This window comes from Hyaena hyaena, unplaced genomic scaffold (genome assembly GCF_003009895.1).
Source record: "Hyaena hyaena isolate Hyena2069 unplaced genomic scaffold, ASM300989v1 scaffold_1367, whole genome shotgun sequence".
Lineage (NCBI taxonomy): Eukaryota > Metazoa > Chordata > Mammalia > Carnivora > Hyaenidae > Hyaena > Hyaena hyaena.
Window position 1 is genome coordinate 122,951 of NW_024082002.1, and position 12,969 is coordinate 135,919.

A 12,969-nucleotide genomic window follows, 5' to 3' on the forward strand; every position below is an offset into this window, starting at 1 on the left:
CAAGATGGCTTCAGAGTAGACTAACTTTACACAGCACATTTTAAAAAAGACACATTTATTCAGCGTCATGATCAGACTATTACATTTAGCAATCAACAGCATGGGTGCAAAAAAAAAAATCTACATTAAAACCCTTTGTTGGAATGCTTTACACTTTCCACAGAACAGAAACTAAAATAACCCGTTATACAATTAGTCACAAATACAGTCCTCGAGTTTTTTGCCCATACACATGAGTATTGTCTAAAACATGTCTTCTTTGTAGCAGCTAGGCCCTGCCACCACTGTGCTTGGCTGAGTTCACAAATCTGTTGTAACCTGTAGCTTCCCTGTCACTTCTCTGGCTCTCCTCTCCTGCTAAGCTTTGTTTCCTGGCAGTAATTAAAACCTTCTGCCACTGCCATAGCTACTGCTGCTGCTGGAACCGCCATAGCCACCTTGGTTTCGTGGTTTGGCAAAGTATTGGCCTCCACCACCATAGGGGCCAGAGCTTCTGCCTCCAAAATTTCCTCCTTTCATGGGTCCAAAATTTGAAGACTGATTGTTGTAATTGCCAAAATCATTATAGCTTCCACCACCTCCAAAGTTGCTTCCATCATTACCAAATCCGTTATAGCCATCCCCACTGCCACCATATCCACCACCACCTCGACTGCCACCAAAGCCACCACGCCCACTGAAGTTTCCTCCACGACCAAAGTTGTCATTCCCACCAAAACCACCTCCACGACCACCACCGAAGTTTCCAGAACCACTTCGACCTCTTTGGCTGGAGGAAGCACTAGCCATCTCTTGTTTAGACAGAGCCTTCCTTACTTCACAGTTGTGGCCGTTCACAGTATGGTATTTTTGAATAACAATCTTGTCTACAGAGTCATGGTCATCAAATGTTACAAAAGCAAAGCCTCTCTTTTTGCCACTGCCTCAGTCAGTCATGATTTCGATCACTTCAATTTTCCCATACTGTTCAAAATAATCTCTTAGATGATGTTCTTCAGTGTCTTCTTTAATGCCACCAACAAAAATCTTTTTCACAGTTAGGTGGGCACCAGGTCTTTGAGAATCTTCTCTCGAGACAGCCCTCTTTGGTTCTACAACTCTTCCATCCACCTTGTGTGGCCTTGCATTCATGGCCGCATCCACCTCCTCCACAGTGGCATAGGTGACAAACCCAAAGCCTCTGGAGCGCTTGGTGTTTGGATCTCTCATTACCACACAGTCCGTAAGCGTTCCCCATTGCTCAGAATGGCTCCTCAGAGTCTCATCGGTTGTTTCAAAGCTCAAACCTCAGATGAAAAGCTTCCGCAGCTGTTCAGGCTCTTTGGGAGACTCTGACTTAGACATGACGGCGGTGGGAGGGGAGACTTTATCGATGCTTACTCGGCAGCGTCCACGGGCAGAAAGGTTTACCTTTTTTTTTTAAATGCTTCTAAGAAGGTGCCATTTTAGTTCCTGACAATACATAGAACTGCCCAAACATCCTCATTCACATCCCTTCAGGGACTTGTGCAAAATCTTCCTTGGCTATGACCCCAGTGACACAGAAGTTAGAGAACGTGTTATATGTACAACTTGATCCGGTTGATTGATACCAGACGGCTATTGTGGATGAATGCAGCTTTTTCAACAAAACGGAGCAGCTACAAAAACCCATCTGTGGCATCACCAAGCACAGCTGTCTAAGAGTTGTAACGTGATGGCACGTGGAGTTTGTATCTCTCATACAATCGATGACTCTCTCCACTTCTTGGTTTTTAAGGTTGCTCATTTTTTCCTGCAAACTGTTAACCTCGGTTGCCTGCCCTCTAATTGTATCGCTGCTTTTAACTGAAAGTTTATGGGCCACTCGTGTGCTGATACCTTACCAATCTCAAATAATTTCCTCGTGATTTAGTAATACCATTTTTTTCTTTTCAGGCCTGACATGCCTACCAGAGGCTGTTTTGCTAATGTTACACTATCAATATCCAGCTTAGACATCTTCAGAGATAATGAAGGCACAGGGCACATGACAGAAATGAAAGCCAAAACCACAGCCCGGACGCCCAGATGGCAATTCGACTTTCTTTCTCCTTCGTGTCTCTCTGCGTGTGCCCTCCTCACCCCATTACCTTTTATGTGCAGGAACGTCAGCCCTCCGTTCTTATACATTACTACAGAAGGTCCCTCCAGAAGGCCTCCAGTTCAGTTCCTGACCATCTACCTTCTGGTGGCTCAGGACGACTCAGCTCTCCACTCGCCCAGCAGTCTTCCCAGTGCGCCTCTCCTGTGTGAAGGAGCAGCGGAAATGATGCAGGAGATGGGGGGGCGGGGGATCATCCCTCGAGTTGCTTTTCAGTGCAATGTCCTCACCTGGCTGGAATGAGATCCAAGTTTGACCAGTTTATTGTGAAGTGTGTAGCTGCACTCCACAAACCACTAGGGAGCGACTACAGCCAGGTTTTGTTTGTTCATTTTGCCACACAGTTAGGCTCACAAACGAAGGCCTGGGGTCTCTCTCCAGGCCACTGGGCCTTGGATCTTAAATATGATAGCAGGAGAAGAAAGAGAATCAGAAAGCCGGATGTCAGGGGGAATTGGGCTTAAATTATCCTTGGAGAACCATGGAGAGAGAAGTCGGTCTGACACTCTAAGCTGGAAGTGTCACTCTCGCCCAACAGTATGTACCTAAAGCTGTTTGGGGGGCCCCAGGACTCCAGAATCAGAAAGTTTATGCAGCTGCAAGTGATCAGTGGGTAGACAGGGTTCATTGGTGTGAATGAGGATGTGGTAACAGGGCAGACATGGAAATGTGTCCGCGCGTTCCCTGGGGCCCAGAGGTAAACAGTCACAGTGAGGGCATCTGCTACAGAACTGGTCTCTCACACTCAGGAAAGAAATTGTCTGGGGCTTTTGTTCAGTTTTGGGGAGTTGGCGCTAATGACGTCAGGGCACCGGGCCATGACTCTACGTGACACCACTTTCGTGCATTCCTTAGGAAACCAAAGTTATGAGTGAAAGTGACTGACTGATCGGAGAAGGGGCTGGTGACCCTTTCCTGGAGGGAAAGTGTGAGGTAACTGGGTTTGAGTCTGCTGTGGACGAGATGGCCCTGGCTTCCAGGCTAGGATAACAGCACAGAGTCCACTCTTCTGCAGCAGAAGATAGGAAAAAGAGCAGAATGCTAGGACTTTCTTGGAGAAGAGTGGTACCCTACAGAACTTACAGGAAATCACGAAGGGGTAAAGCTGGCTTCCCAGGAAGTTCAGTCAGTGTCTCCTCAGTTTGGACAGCGCACAGGTGCTGTAGGCTCTGACCTTGGACTTGTGTCTCTATAACGCCTCATCACTTGGGGAGAAATTGGATTTCTTTTCTTAACACACTTGAGGCACTGACACCTGTATTTGCAGAATCCCACTTAAAACCTTACCTTCTCTTATCCTGAGAGCTTCCTGTCTCTCAGAAGTTCTTCTGCAGAGCAACGCAAATTCATTTAAAATGAAATAAGCTAAAATTGTGCGTTTGGAAGCCAGGAGGTAAATATGGCTGATTTGTCATGAGGGAGGGATACTAAAACTGACTCTGGTCTTGGATGTAAATGAAGATTTTGATGAAAGAAGGCTCATAAGTTTGGACTCTGATAACAATTAATAAGATTAATAATAATACAGAGGACCAAGGGAATATTAGATCCACACAGATTTGAAGAAGGCACCAAACCTGTCTGAACAAGTTTTAGTGATCACTCTTTCTTGGCAAGAAAGGAGAAAGTCTATGAGAATAAGAAATAAAGCTGGAGGAAATGGTTGTGCCCAAAATAGATTTAATTTAAAAAAGTTTTAAAATAGCTTTACCCAGGGGCGCCTGGGTGGCTTAGTCGGTTAAGCGTCCAACTTTCACTTAGGTCATGATCTCACGGTTCGTGGGTTCGAGTCCCGCGTCGGGCTCTGTGCTGACTGCCAGCTCAGAGCCTGTAGCCTGTTTCAGAGTCTGTGACTCCCTCTCTCTCTCTGACCCTCCCCTGCTCACGCTGTCTCTCTCTCTCTCTCTCCTAAAAAAAAAAAAAAAAATAGCTTTACCCAATTCTTTCTGCAATAGTGGACTGCCACTGACGAAGAAAGTCCACAGAAATAACCATAAAGTGATAATTTCAGGCTCTATTTGCTGGCCCATCATTCATAGACCAAGTGGGCAAAACACTATCAAAAAAAAAAAAAAAAACAACCTTCAGTTTACTATATAAAGTGAAATAGCCCACTTTTAAAAAACAGATAAACATAGACAATATTATGAACATATTAATAGACATATTATAATCATCAAACTTGCCAAAAGACCAGAATTTAATTTTTCCAACTACTAAAAAGAAATGATAGTTATGTAATATGATAAAGGTACTAATTATTGCTACAATAGCAATCATATTACAATCTATAAATGTATCAAATTTTGAGAGCGAGCATGAGTGGAGGAGGAGCAGAGAGAGAGGGAGAGAGAGAGTCCCAGAATCCATGAGATCATGACCTGAGCTGAAATCGAGTCAGGTGCTTAACTGACTGAGCTGAGGTACCCCAACATGTATCAAACTAAAAAAAAAAAACATTTGAAGAGCATCTACCACACGCTGGTCTCTAAGTTACATAGATATACATAGTAATAAGTGAAAGAAATATGGTCACTGCTGACAGTCTTCACTTCTGTTTCAATTATATTTGTGTTTGGTGGTATAATAATACATTTCGTATAAATTTATAGTTAAATAACTAAATGAAGGTCCCACTGACAAGAAGCAGGCTTAGAAACTGGCTTGGCTCTGATGGTGCAGCAATGTGATTGTGTGTGAGGGAAGGAAATAGTCAAGGTATCTCAATATCTTAATAAACAAAGACATTATCAGTAAACTTCCAAGATCCTTACAAGGAAGTTGCCAAATCTCCAGGACCTCTGTTGTAATCGTGAGGTGTGCTATAATTGTCGCAGACTGACTGATAATCATGTTATAGACAATTTTATACCCATATTTATGCTCGAATATGAATATGTTTTCTATAAGCAGAGAAATAAAAGATCATTGAAATCTATTTATATTTATGTATTTTACTTTATTCTTATGACTTGAATTGTGTCCCCCTCCCCCACTCATATGTTGAAATCTTAATCCCTAGGACCTCAGAATGTGACTTTATTGGAAATAGGGTCATGGCAGATGCAATTCATTAGGTTAAGATGACCTCATGTCTGTTTAAAAAGGGGAAATTTGGACACAGAGACATATATGCATAGAGTGGGGGAGGTATGAAGAGACAGAAAAACCCATGTGAACGTGCAGATGGCCAGACAAAAGCCGAGGAGGAGGGAGGTCAGAGCAGATCTTTCCCTCACAGCCCACAGACAAGGTCACTCCTGCCCCCAGCTTGACTTCAGACCTTTGGCTCCAGAACGTGAAACAAATTTCTGTGGGTTCAGCCACCCAGTTTGCTTTGTCGCAGCAGCTCGCTGACTAATACCTTTTACATAATTAACCCAGGAAGATCTTTTCAATGTTAGTCTTTTTTTTAATTAAATCCTAAGTTTGTTAAACAAAAGAATTCTCACAATACTTCTGAGTTAAAGTATGAAAAATGACAAAACAAAACTATTTCTATACTTCTTCCTTTTAAAATTTTTTTTAATGTTTTATTTATTTCTAGGAGAGAGACAGCGTGAGCAGGGCAGGGTCAGAGAGGGAGGGAGTCACAGACTGATACAGGCTCCAGGATCTGAGCTGGCAGTCAGCACAGAGCCCGACGCGGGGCTCGAACCCACGAACCGCAAGATCATGACCTGAGCGAAAGTCAGACGCTTAACCGACTAAGCCACCCAGGCGCCCCTATACTTCTTCCTTTTAAAGTGGAAGAACACATCTTTGCGTTATTTGGAGGCCATTCAAGAAAACCTAGAGAATATAGGTACAAAAGCCGTCTTCATGGTTTTTACTATTCTGAATTAGGGCCTATACTTGGGAAAATCAAGTCCAGAGGAATTGTCATGGGAGACAAAACATGAACACAAGTCATTATTTTGTAAAAATGAGGCATAGTTTTTTTTAAAAAGACAAACAGATAACACGTACCTCCACAGCAATAACAACAGTGATGACTGGGAACTTAAAAACAAGTAGATTTTCTTCAAATTATTTAAAACATACCAGGAGTACAAAGAGGCAACAGAATATTTTGGCAATTCAGAAAGAACCTCGGTTAACTTGGCACAAAAAACTTGGTAATTTTGCAGGAAAAAATTCTAATTTTGCTCCTTTGCACATATTTTCATCCTAGAATTGTATGCTCTTTTCCTACAAATAAATCAATTAAAATGACTATCTCATATTTTTTTTATCACTTGTATACTGCTTTTTAAATGAACTTTACTATATCTCTATATGTATGTCATTAAATACACACAAATACAGCATCAGATGTATCTGCACACATTGCCAAAGGTCCATGGGGGGTGGGACCCGGTGCAAAAATCACATCTGGTTGGGAATCACTGCTCTAACCCTTCTGTCCCTCATATCTTGCTGATCTTATGCCACAGAATATATCACATCCAAACTCTTCACACCACAGCCCACGCCCTGAGGCCATTAGGGAGGAGTGATGGGGTGCAGGTGTGCAGGGGAAGAAAGAGGAAGGTCATAGGAGAAGGAAAAGAGGCTGCGGCCGGGGCAGTGGAGGGAGGGACACGCAGAAGGGCGGATGCCCAAACACCTGCCCCTTTCCCTCACAGAGCAGTTCAAACACTGTAGACAGGAACGTAGAACCCTCTCCTCACCCATAGTGTAAGACCTACATCTGAATACTGATATATTACTAAGATTCTACGCAGATACTCATAAACAATATCAATACTGAAAGGAAAGAGAAAGAAAGAAAAATAAAGGAGGGAGGAAGGGCAGGCAGAGGAAAAAGATCTGCAAAGCCGCTGCCTGAAAAAGGATGAAATGCGGGTGGTAATAGGGACAACAGGAAGGAGCCGCTATTGCTGCCTTAAAAACGAGGTTACGTAATTTTGAAAGTTTGATCACAAAACAGGAACGTGTCAGAAGTGGGATTCGAACCCACGCCTCCATGCGGAGACCAGAACCCCCATGTAGAGAAGCAGAGCTTGAGTCTGGCGCCTTAGACCACTCGGCCATCCTGACACCCGAGGGCGCAGGGCCGCTAACCGAGGCTGTAAGTGCCACCAGGGGCCGCGGAGCCGGAGCCGGAGCGGGGGCACCTGGGGGCATCCGGGGGCCGCGCCCGCCCCGCCAGGTGGGGGTGGGGAAAGCGCCATCCGCCAGCCCTGCTCCCCTGGCTTCCCGCGGGGCTCACGCCCCCCCCCCCCCGCCCATGGTTAAGTTCGGAAGGTAACAGGTGCCGCGGGAGCCGGAGAGCAGGGCTCAGCGCCCCCCCCGAACCGGCCCAGCTGGGTAAGCGGCGGCTGGATTCTTTCTTCGGTTAAGTCGAAACGACTAAATATTACTCCCCCAGGCATATGTCTGTCGCGTTATTTTTAATTCCTAACATTCTGTGTGTAGTTTCTCTAACAAAATAACACATACACACATAGTAGTTGGCATCAAGGGTACGGCATGAACTTGATGCATGAATTTCTTAGTATTTGGTCGAAGTTGCATTTGTCTTCATGGGTAGAAAAACCAGTAGATAATGTCTTCAATTAATGGACAGAAGTATTGACTCAAAGCAGTTAAGTACTCCTGGGTGGGCCAGCCCGGGCTGCCGCTGCCGCCCCCTTTGGCGGGATTTTGTCCCCTGGTCTCTCTCTGCAGGTGCTCAGTAAGTGTTTCACGAACCGGTAATAACGAACCATTATCTCCTCACCACGCCTGTCTTGGGATGAGTTGGGGCTCGCGATGCAATGCGGGGAGAAAGCCGGAGGCGGCCCTGCACCCTCCCACGTGGCCCTGAAGACCCCAGACCCTCCATTTCCGAAGCACGGGGACAGTCGCGCAGGCGACAAGCAGGCCCAGCCCCCCCGCGCTGTGTCCGGGTCAGAGCCCTGCTCTTCCTCGTCTCCTCTTCATTCTCTGAAGAGGCTCTTCACTCGTTCCAGTTATTCCTAAAGAGCTTCGTCCGGGTTCCCCGGCTGTGCCTCAGCTCTGCACACACTGTCTCCGAGGTCCTTCTGCCCCAAACTGCGACTCCCGTGCGGGAGTAATTGGCTCCAGGAAGAACCTTCATTCTGCCCGCAGTTGTGCGCACTAACCGGCTGTTTAATCAATGTCCAGTGTGGCGGTTACACCGGCGGCTTAAGGATTTAATGATCCAGGTGGGGGAGCCACACTTTGAGGGGTCCCGGTAATTTCTGGTAATTCAAATTCTTCAGGGAATTTAGTTATTTATAAGACAAATTAACCCTTCCCAGCAGGGCCTGGGTAGCTCAGTCGGTAGAGCATCAGACTTTTAATCTGAGGGTCCAGGGTTCAAGTCCCTGTTCAGGCGACAGACCTACTTTTTTTTTTTCCAGCCACAGGCAATAGATACATTTTTTTCCCCAGCCACATGTGGAAGAGGGACTCCGCACATTGTCCACACGAACTCATCATCTGGACTCTTGTTAAGGCCTAATCTAGCTTCCTTTAATTACTCCTAAGAACTAACTAAACCAATTTAGATTTTGCAAGGAAGTGTGGAATTGTGGGCAATAGGAAGAAAGACAACAACCAGAAAACTTTTAAGTAAATTATTATGAAATCTGCCCTTTTAAAACTCCCTTGCATCATGTGGGGGTGACTCTCTAGAAGGTGGGGTGCAGTTTGATTACATCATACCCGAGTACCATTTTCATCTCTGGGGTTCCTCCAGCTTGTTCACAGTTCCTGCCTGCTCTACAACACAAGGTTGAAACACATTTTGAAATCGTGTTCACCATCCACTTTGTGCTTTCACTAAAAAGTTACTCTCTTTTGAGGGTCTGGCTGGCTCAGTCGTTAGGGCACGTGACTCTAGTTCTTGAGGTTGGGAGTTCAAGCCCCATGCTGTGCATGGAGAATACTTCAGTCTTAAAAAAAAGGGAAGCTACTCCCCTTCTCCTGGGAATTAAATACTCAGTAGAGGCTCTTTCCATTTGTTCTATGGACAGTACTGTAGCTTTTTGAAAGACCTTAGATGGCTTTTTTATTAAAAAGTCAAAGTTTTCACCTAGTAGATGCTGTGAGTGCAAATCAAGGGTGCATTTGCTTCATCACTGTCTTCCTCACTCCCCCCGTGTGATACCCGCAGGAGAAGAACACTATGTGGAGAGTTGCAGCGGCTTCCCCTTCCTCCACCTGGACCTCAGACACCCTCCAGCAGAGAGGGCGGCAGGAAGCCTCTGCATCTAGATGCGCCGGCCGAAAAAACATTGCTCCTCAACAGAAACACATATTAAAGGATCAAAAGTCTGCTGTTCTCCAGACTGCATTTCCAGCCGGGTCTTGAGTCCTAATTCAGCCGTTGGAAGGACAAGGACAAGATCTCCCAGATGAGCGGCCGGGCCACTCGCGCTCTCCCCGAAGCGTGGCTCAGTTTCCTAGAGTTGTGGACGGGTGCCAGAGCCCCGGATCACTGAGTGGATCGTGTAACTTCCACACTGTGCATTTGCTAAACAGCCGATTTATGTGCACAGTAACACGGAAATGAATGAGAAAAGTCGAGTTCGAAAAAGAGCAAGCTCCATTTGGGGGTGTTTTTGCCGGAGTCCATCAGTGGTTGCAGAAAACAGGTGGTGGGGTGGAGCAGAGGGGCCCTGGGGGTCACTTATTCCTCCAGAGCAGGGAGAGCAGGACACCGGCTTCCTTCCTGAGCTTGGGGACAACTGTGTCCCCTGGCTGCGGTGAGCAGGGAGGAACCTCAGGAGATGTAAAGACAGGGAAAGAGCCGGAGGCGAGATGACAAGACAGGGCAGAGGAGTCTGTTGCCCGCTTTCGAGTTCCGTCTGCACTTTGTAACCAGGATTTCCCAGGTTCTTTGGAGCCAGAAAAAAAGGCGGCGAGCCCGCTTCAGAGGTACCTTCAGCTGGAAGACCGTTTCCCTCGGACCCACTTCTGCAGCACCGCTCACTTTCCGGCAGGTGTTTCCTCTGCTCACTTGCCCCTCCTTCCTTTTCTCCACCTCGCTGCTGCCTCCCCCTCCTCTTCTCTCTTCTCTGCTTCCTTCTCTGTCGCCCTCATTTGCCACCTCAAGTCTCTAAAGGCAAAGTGGAGCGGAATTAAAACATGCTGTCCCCACTGCCCCCTGCAGTGACTATACGATGTGGAGGTGAAAGGCCAAGTTGCTGGAGCTGTTTCATGAAGGGCGGTGACAATAAGATCTATGCTGGATCACCAGTCGGTTTTTTAAAATGCTATACAAGTAGTTTATATTTTATACGAAATACAATAAAAATGTGAATATGTTAGTAACATAATCAGAATAGGTAATAACAGAGAAATGAGTAATGGTTCCCAGGCTTTGCGGCCTGTTGAGATCACCTGGGAATTTCCAACGCCCACTGAGGGCCGGCTCCCATCTCCACACATTCTAATTTCATTGGTAGAGGGTCCCACCTTCCATCGGGGATTTTAGAAACTTCCAGGTGATACTAATGTACAGCAAATTTCTACTGTACTCCGAGAGCTTTTCCAAGTTGCTGTAAGACCAACGTCTCCATGGCCAGAACCTTGTTAGAAATCCAGAACCTCCAGACGTACACTATATCCACCAGGGGAGGATCTGCATTTGCAAGACACCCGGTAATCCCAAAGCACCTTGGCGTGTGAAGATTCACATGTGTCACGGAAACAGGCAACGGAAAATGATCGGGTGACCTTTCACTGAAGTGTTGGACAGTGTCTACTGGACTTTTCGAAATTATTTGGTTCTGAGTGTGCACCTTTAACTGAATTTCTATTTACTAAATTATTCCAGAGTTTTGTATGGTAGAAGTTGACTTGTGGATACTTGATCATAATGCAATTGATATTTGTCCATAGCAATTCAAATACATTTTGCCCTATAAGATGACCTCAAGTATTGCTGGCTTATAGACTGCTAACCCGTGTCCCACCAATCACTCATTTACTAATCTCCTCAACAGTCATGGGGTAGAACTTGTTATCCTAACTGTACGGGTGCAGGGAGGGACGTGAGGGGACAAACACCCTAAGACAGCACCCACCATGTAGGTGATGCAGCCTAAATTCAAGCGCATGTATGCGTGATTCAAGGTGCTTGGGTTTTCCGTCTCTGTCTTAAAAATATTTGGGGTTGTTTCATTTTCTCACCAGCTCCATCGACGCTGGTCCTTTCCCGCCGTTTCAATTAGGAGCAACTGGGAATTGCTACTTCGTGTGGACTTTCCTTTCTCCTTTTTTTTTTTTTTTGTTTTTTTTTTTTTTGTTTTTGTTTTTGTTTTTCTTTTTACTCTATCCGGCCTGAAAGCGATTTTGATCAGGTATTTATTGCCCAGAGCGGAGACCGCACGGACAGGTGATTGCGGAGCAGGGTCAGGGGCTGGTCCCAGGTGCCCCAATCCTTGCCTGCCGCGGGCCCAGGTTCCGGCTGCCGCAGGGAGCCAGGAGTTCAAGTCCCACCGCCGGCAAACCTGTGACTGAGCCCACGCCACCAGTTCCGAGGCGCTCTCACCTGCGCCCTCGGCTCCACCAGCTCCTCGGCCCCGGGCGCGGGCCCCGCCCTCCGGATGCTCCAGGCGGCCCCTCCGGCGCCTCACCTGCCTGGGCAGGTGCCCGTCCCTTTCCGCCCAAACCCCTCCCACCCCCCCGGGGCCTGTGCCGGGACACACACCTGTCTCGCACCTGCGGCCTCTGCAGATGAAAGTCCCCAGGTCAACACAGGCGCACTTCGCGTCCCAGAGGGAAGGCGGCCGCGGGTTCCCCTGCGGAGGGCGGCGATCAACTCCTTGGGGGAACTGCCTGAAAACGAGAGAAGGAAACCGAGCCGGAAGTCCTCCTTCGTAGGGAGCCTCCTCCTAGAAAGTTTGTTCCTCTCAAAAGGGAAAACCGCGGGGGGCAAAAAGGTCGCTGACTGTCTCCCCGTCGGGGAATCGAACCCCGGTCTCCCGCGTGACAGGCGGGGATACTCACCACTATACTAACGAGGAAGACGCGCTCTCTCGTGTGAAAGTTCCTCCTGTAGAGGAATTCACACCCTGGGCCCGGACCTCCCCTGTGCACGGGATTCCTGCGAGATTCACCCACCTTTCCAAGAATGATTTGTTGTAAGATTGCGTAGAACAGATTTCCCGGTGTGATTTGGAGAATCTAAGAACGACAACCCGCGGAAGATCAGACATTGCCGTGCACAGTGTTATCACTCTAGCAAAGAAATATTCTTTAACAGCAAGACAGGTGAGGTAGAGGTACTTCCTTTGCTTCGGTCCGTCCCGATGAGAATCGTAAGCCTTGTGCGTGTGAGTTTCTACATGGAATACAGGGAAGAGCTTACTCTTAAAATCTAGGTCTCAGATTCTGCAGCGTTCACATTGAACGAGTTATTTTTTTTTTTTATAGCCTTTTAGTGGTAGAAACCCCACCGTTAGGAATATTTCTAAGTGAAATCCTAGCCCAGAGCCAGAGGGCGCTTCCCAGGTGGTCTTTGTAGCAATTTCAAAGAGCAAAGACTTGAAGACGTGCTGAATGTGCGTTACTGAAATGAATGTGTGTCCTGACCTGGGAGAAAGACACTCCACGTCCTACGATCTCAGAACAAGTCACTACAAACCGTTTTGGTTAAGACAACAGAAATGCATTCTCAGTTCTGAAGAGTAGCAGAGGGAGATCGAGATGCCAGGGGCCATGTGGGCTCCGAGGGCTCTGGGGAAGACTTTTTCTGGCTTCTTCCCAGCCCCATGCGGCTCTGGGCAATCCCCTTCTCCTTGGCCTCAAGCTGCGAAGTTCCAACCTCTGACTCTGACTGTGTCTCTGTGTGTCCTCTTTTAGAAGGACACTAGCCACTGGATATAGGG

General features: G+C 47.0%; 3 non-coding genes and 1 pseudogene across 3 annotated transcripts; 1 reads left to right on the top strand and 3 right to left on the bottom strand.

The window, feature by feature from the left end:
• Positions 1–381: 381 nt before the first annotated feature.
• Positions 382–1,381, bottom strand: LOC120225313 (annotated as a pseudogene).
• Positions 1,382–7,060: 5,679 nt separating this feature from the next.
• TRNAL-CAA lies at positions 7,061–7,165 on the bottom strand. The gene is made up of 2 exons: positions 7,128–7,165; positions 7,061–7,106 (listed from the first exon to the last, which is right to left on the bottom strand). It is a non-coding gene; the product is annotated as a tRNA-Leu (tRNA).
• Positions 7,166–8,395: 1,230 nt separating this feature from the next.
• TRNAK-UUU lies at positions 8,396–8,468 on the top strand. The gene has a single exon. It is a non-coding gene; the product is annotated as a tRNA-Lys (tRNA).
• Positions 8,469–12,033: 3,565 nt separating this feature from the next.
• On the bottom strand, positions 12,034–12,105 carry TRNAD-GUC. The gene has a single exon. It is a non-coding gene; the product is annotated as a tRNA-Asp (tRNA).
• Positions 12,106–12,969: the final 864 nt, after the last annotated feature.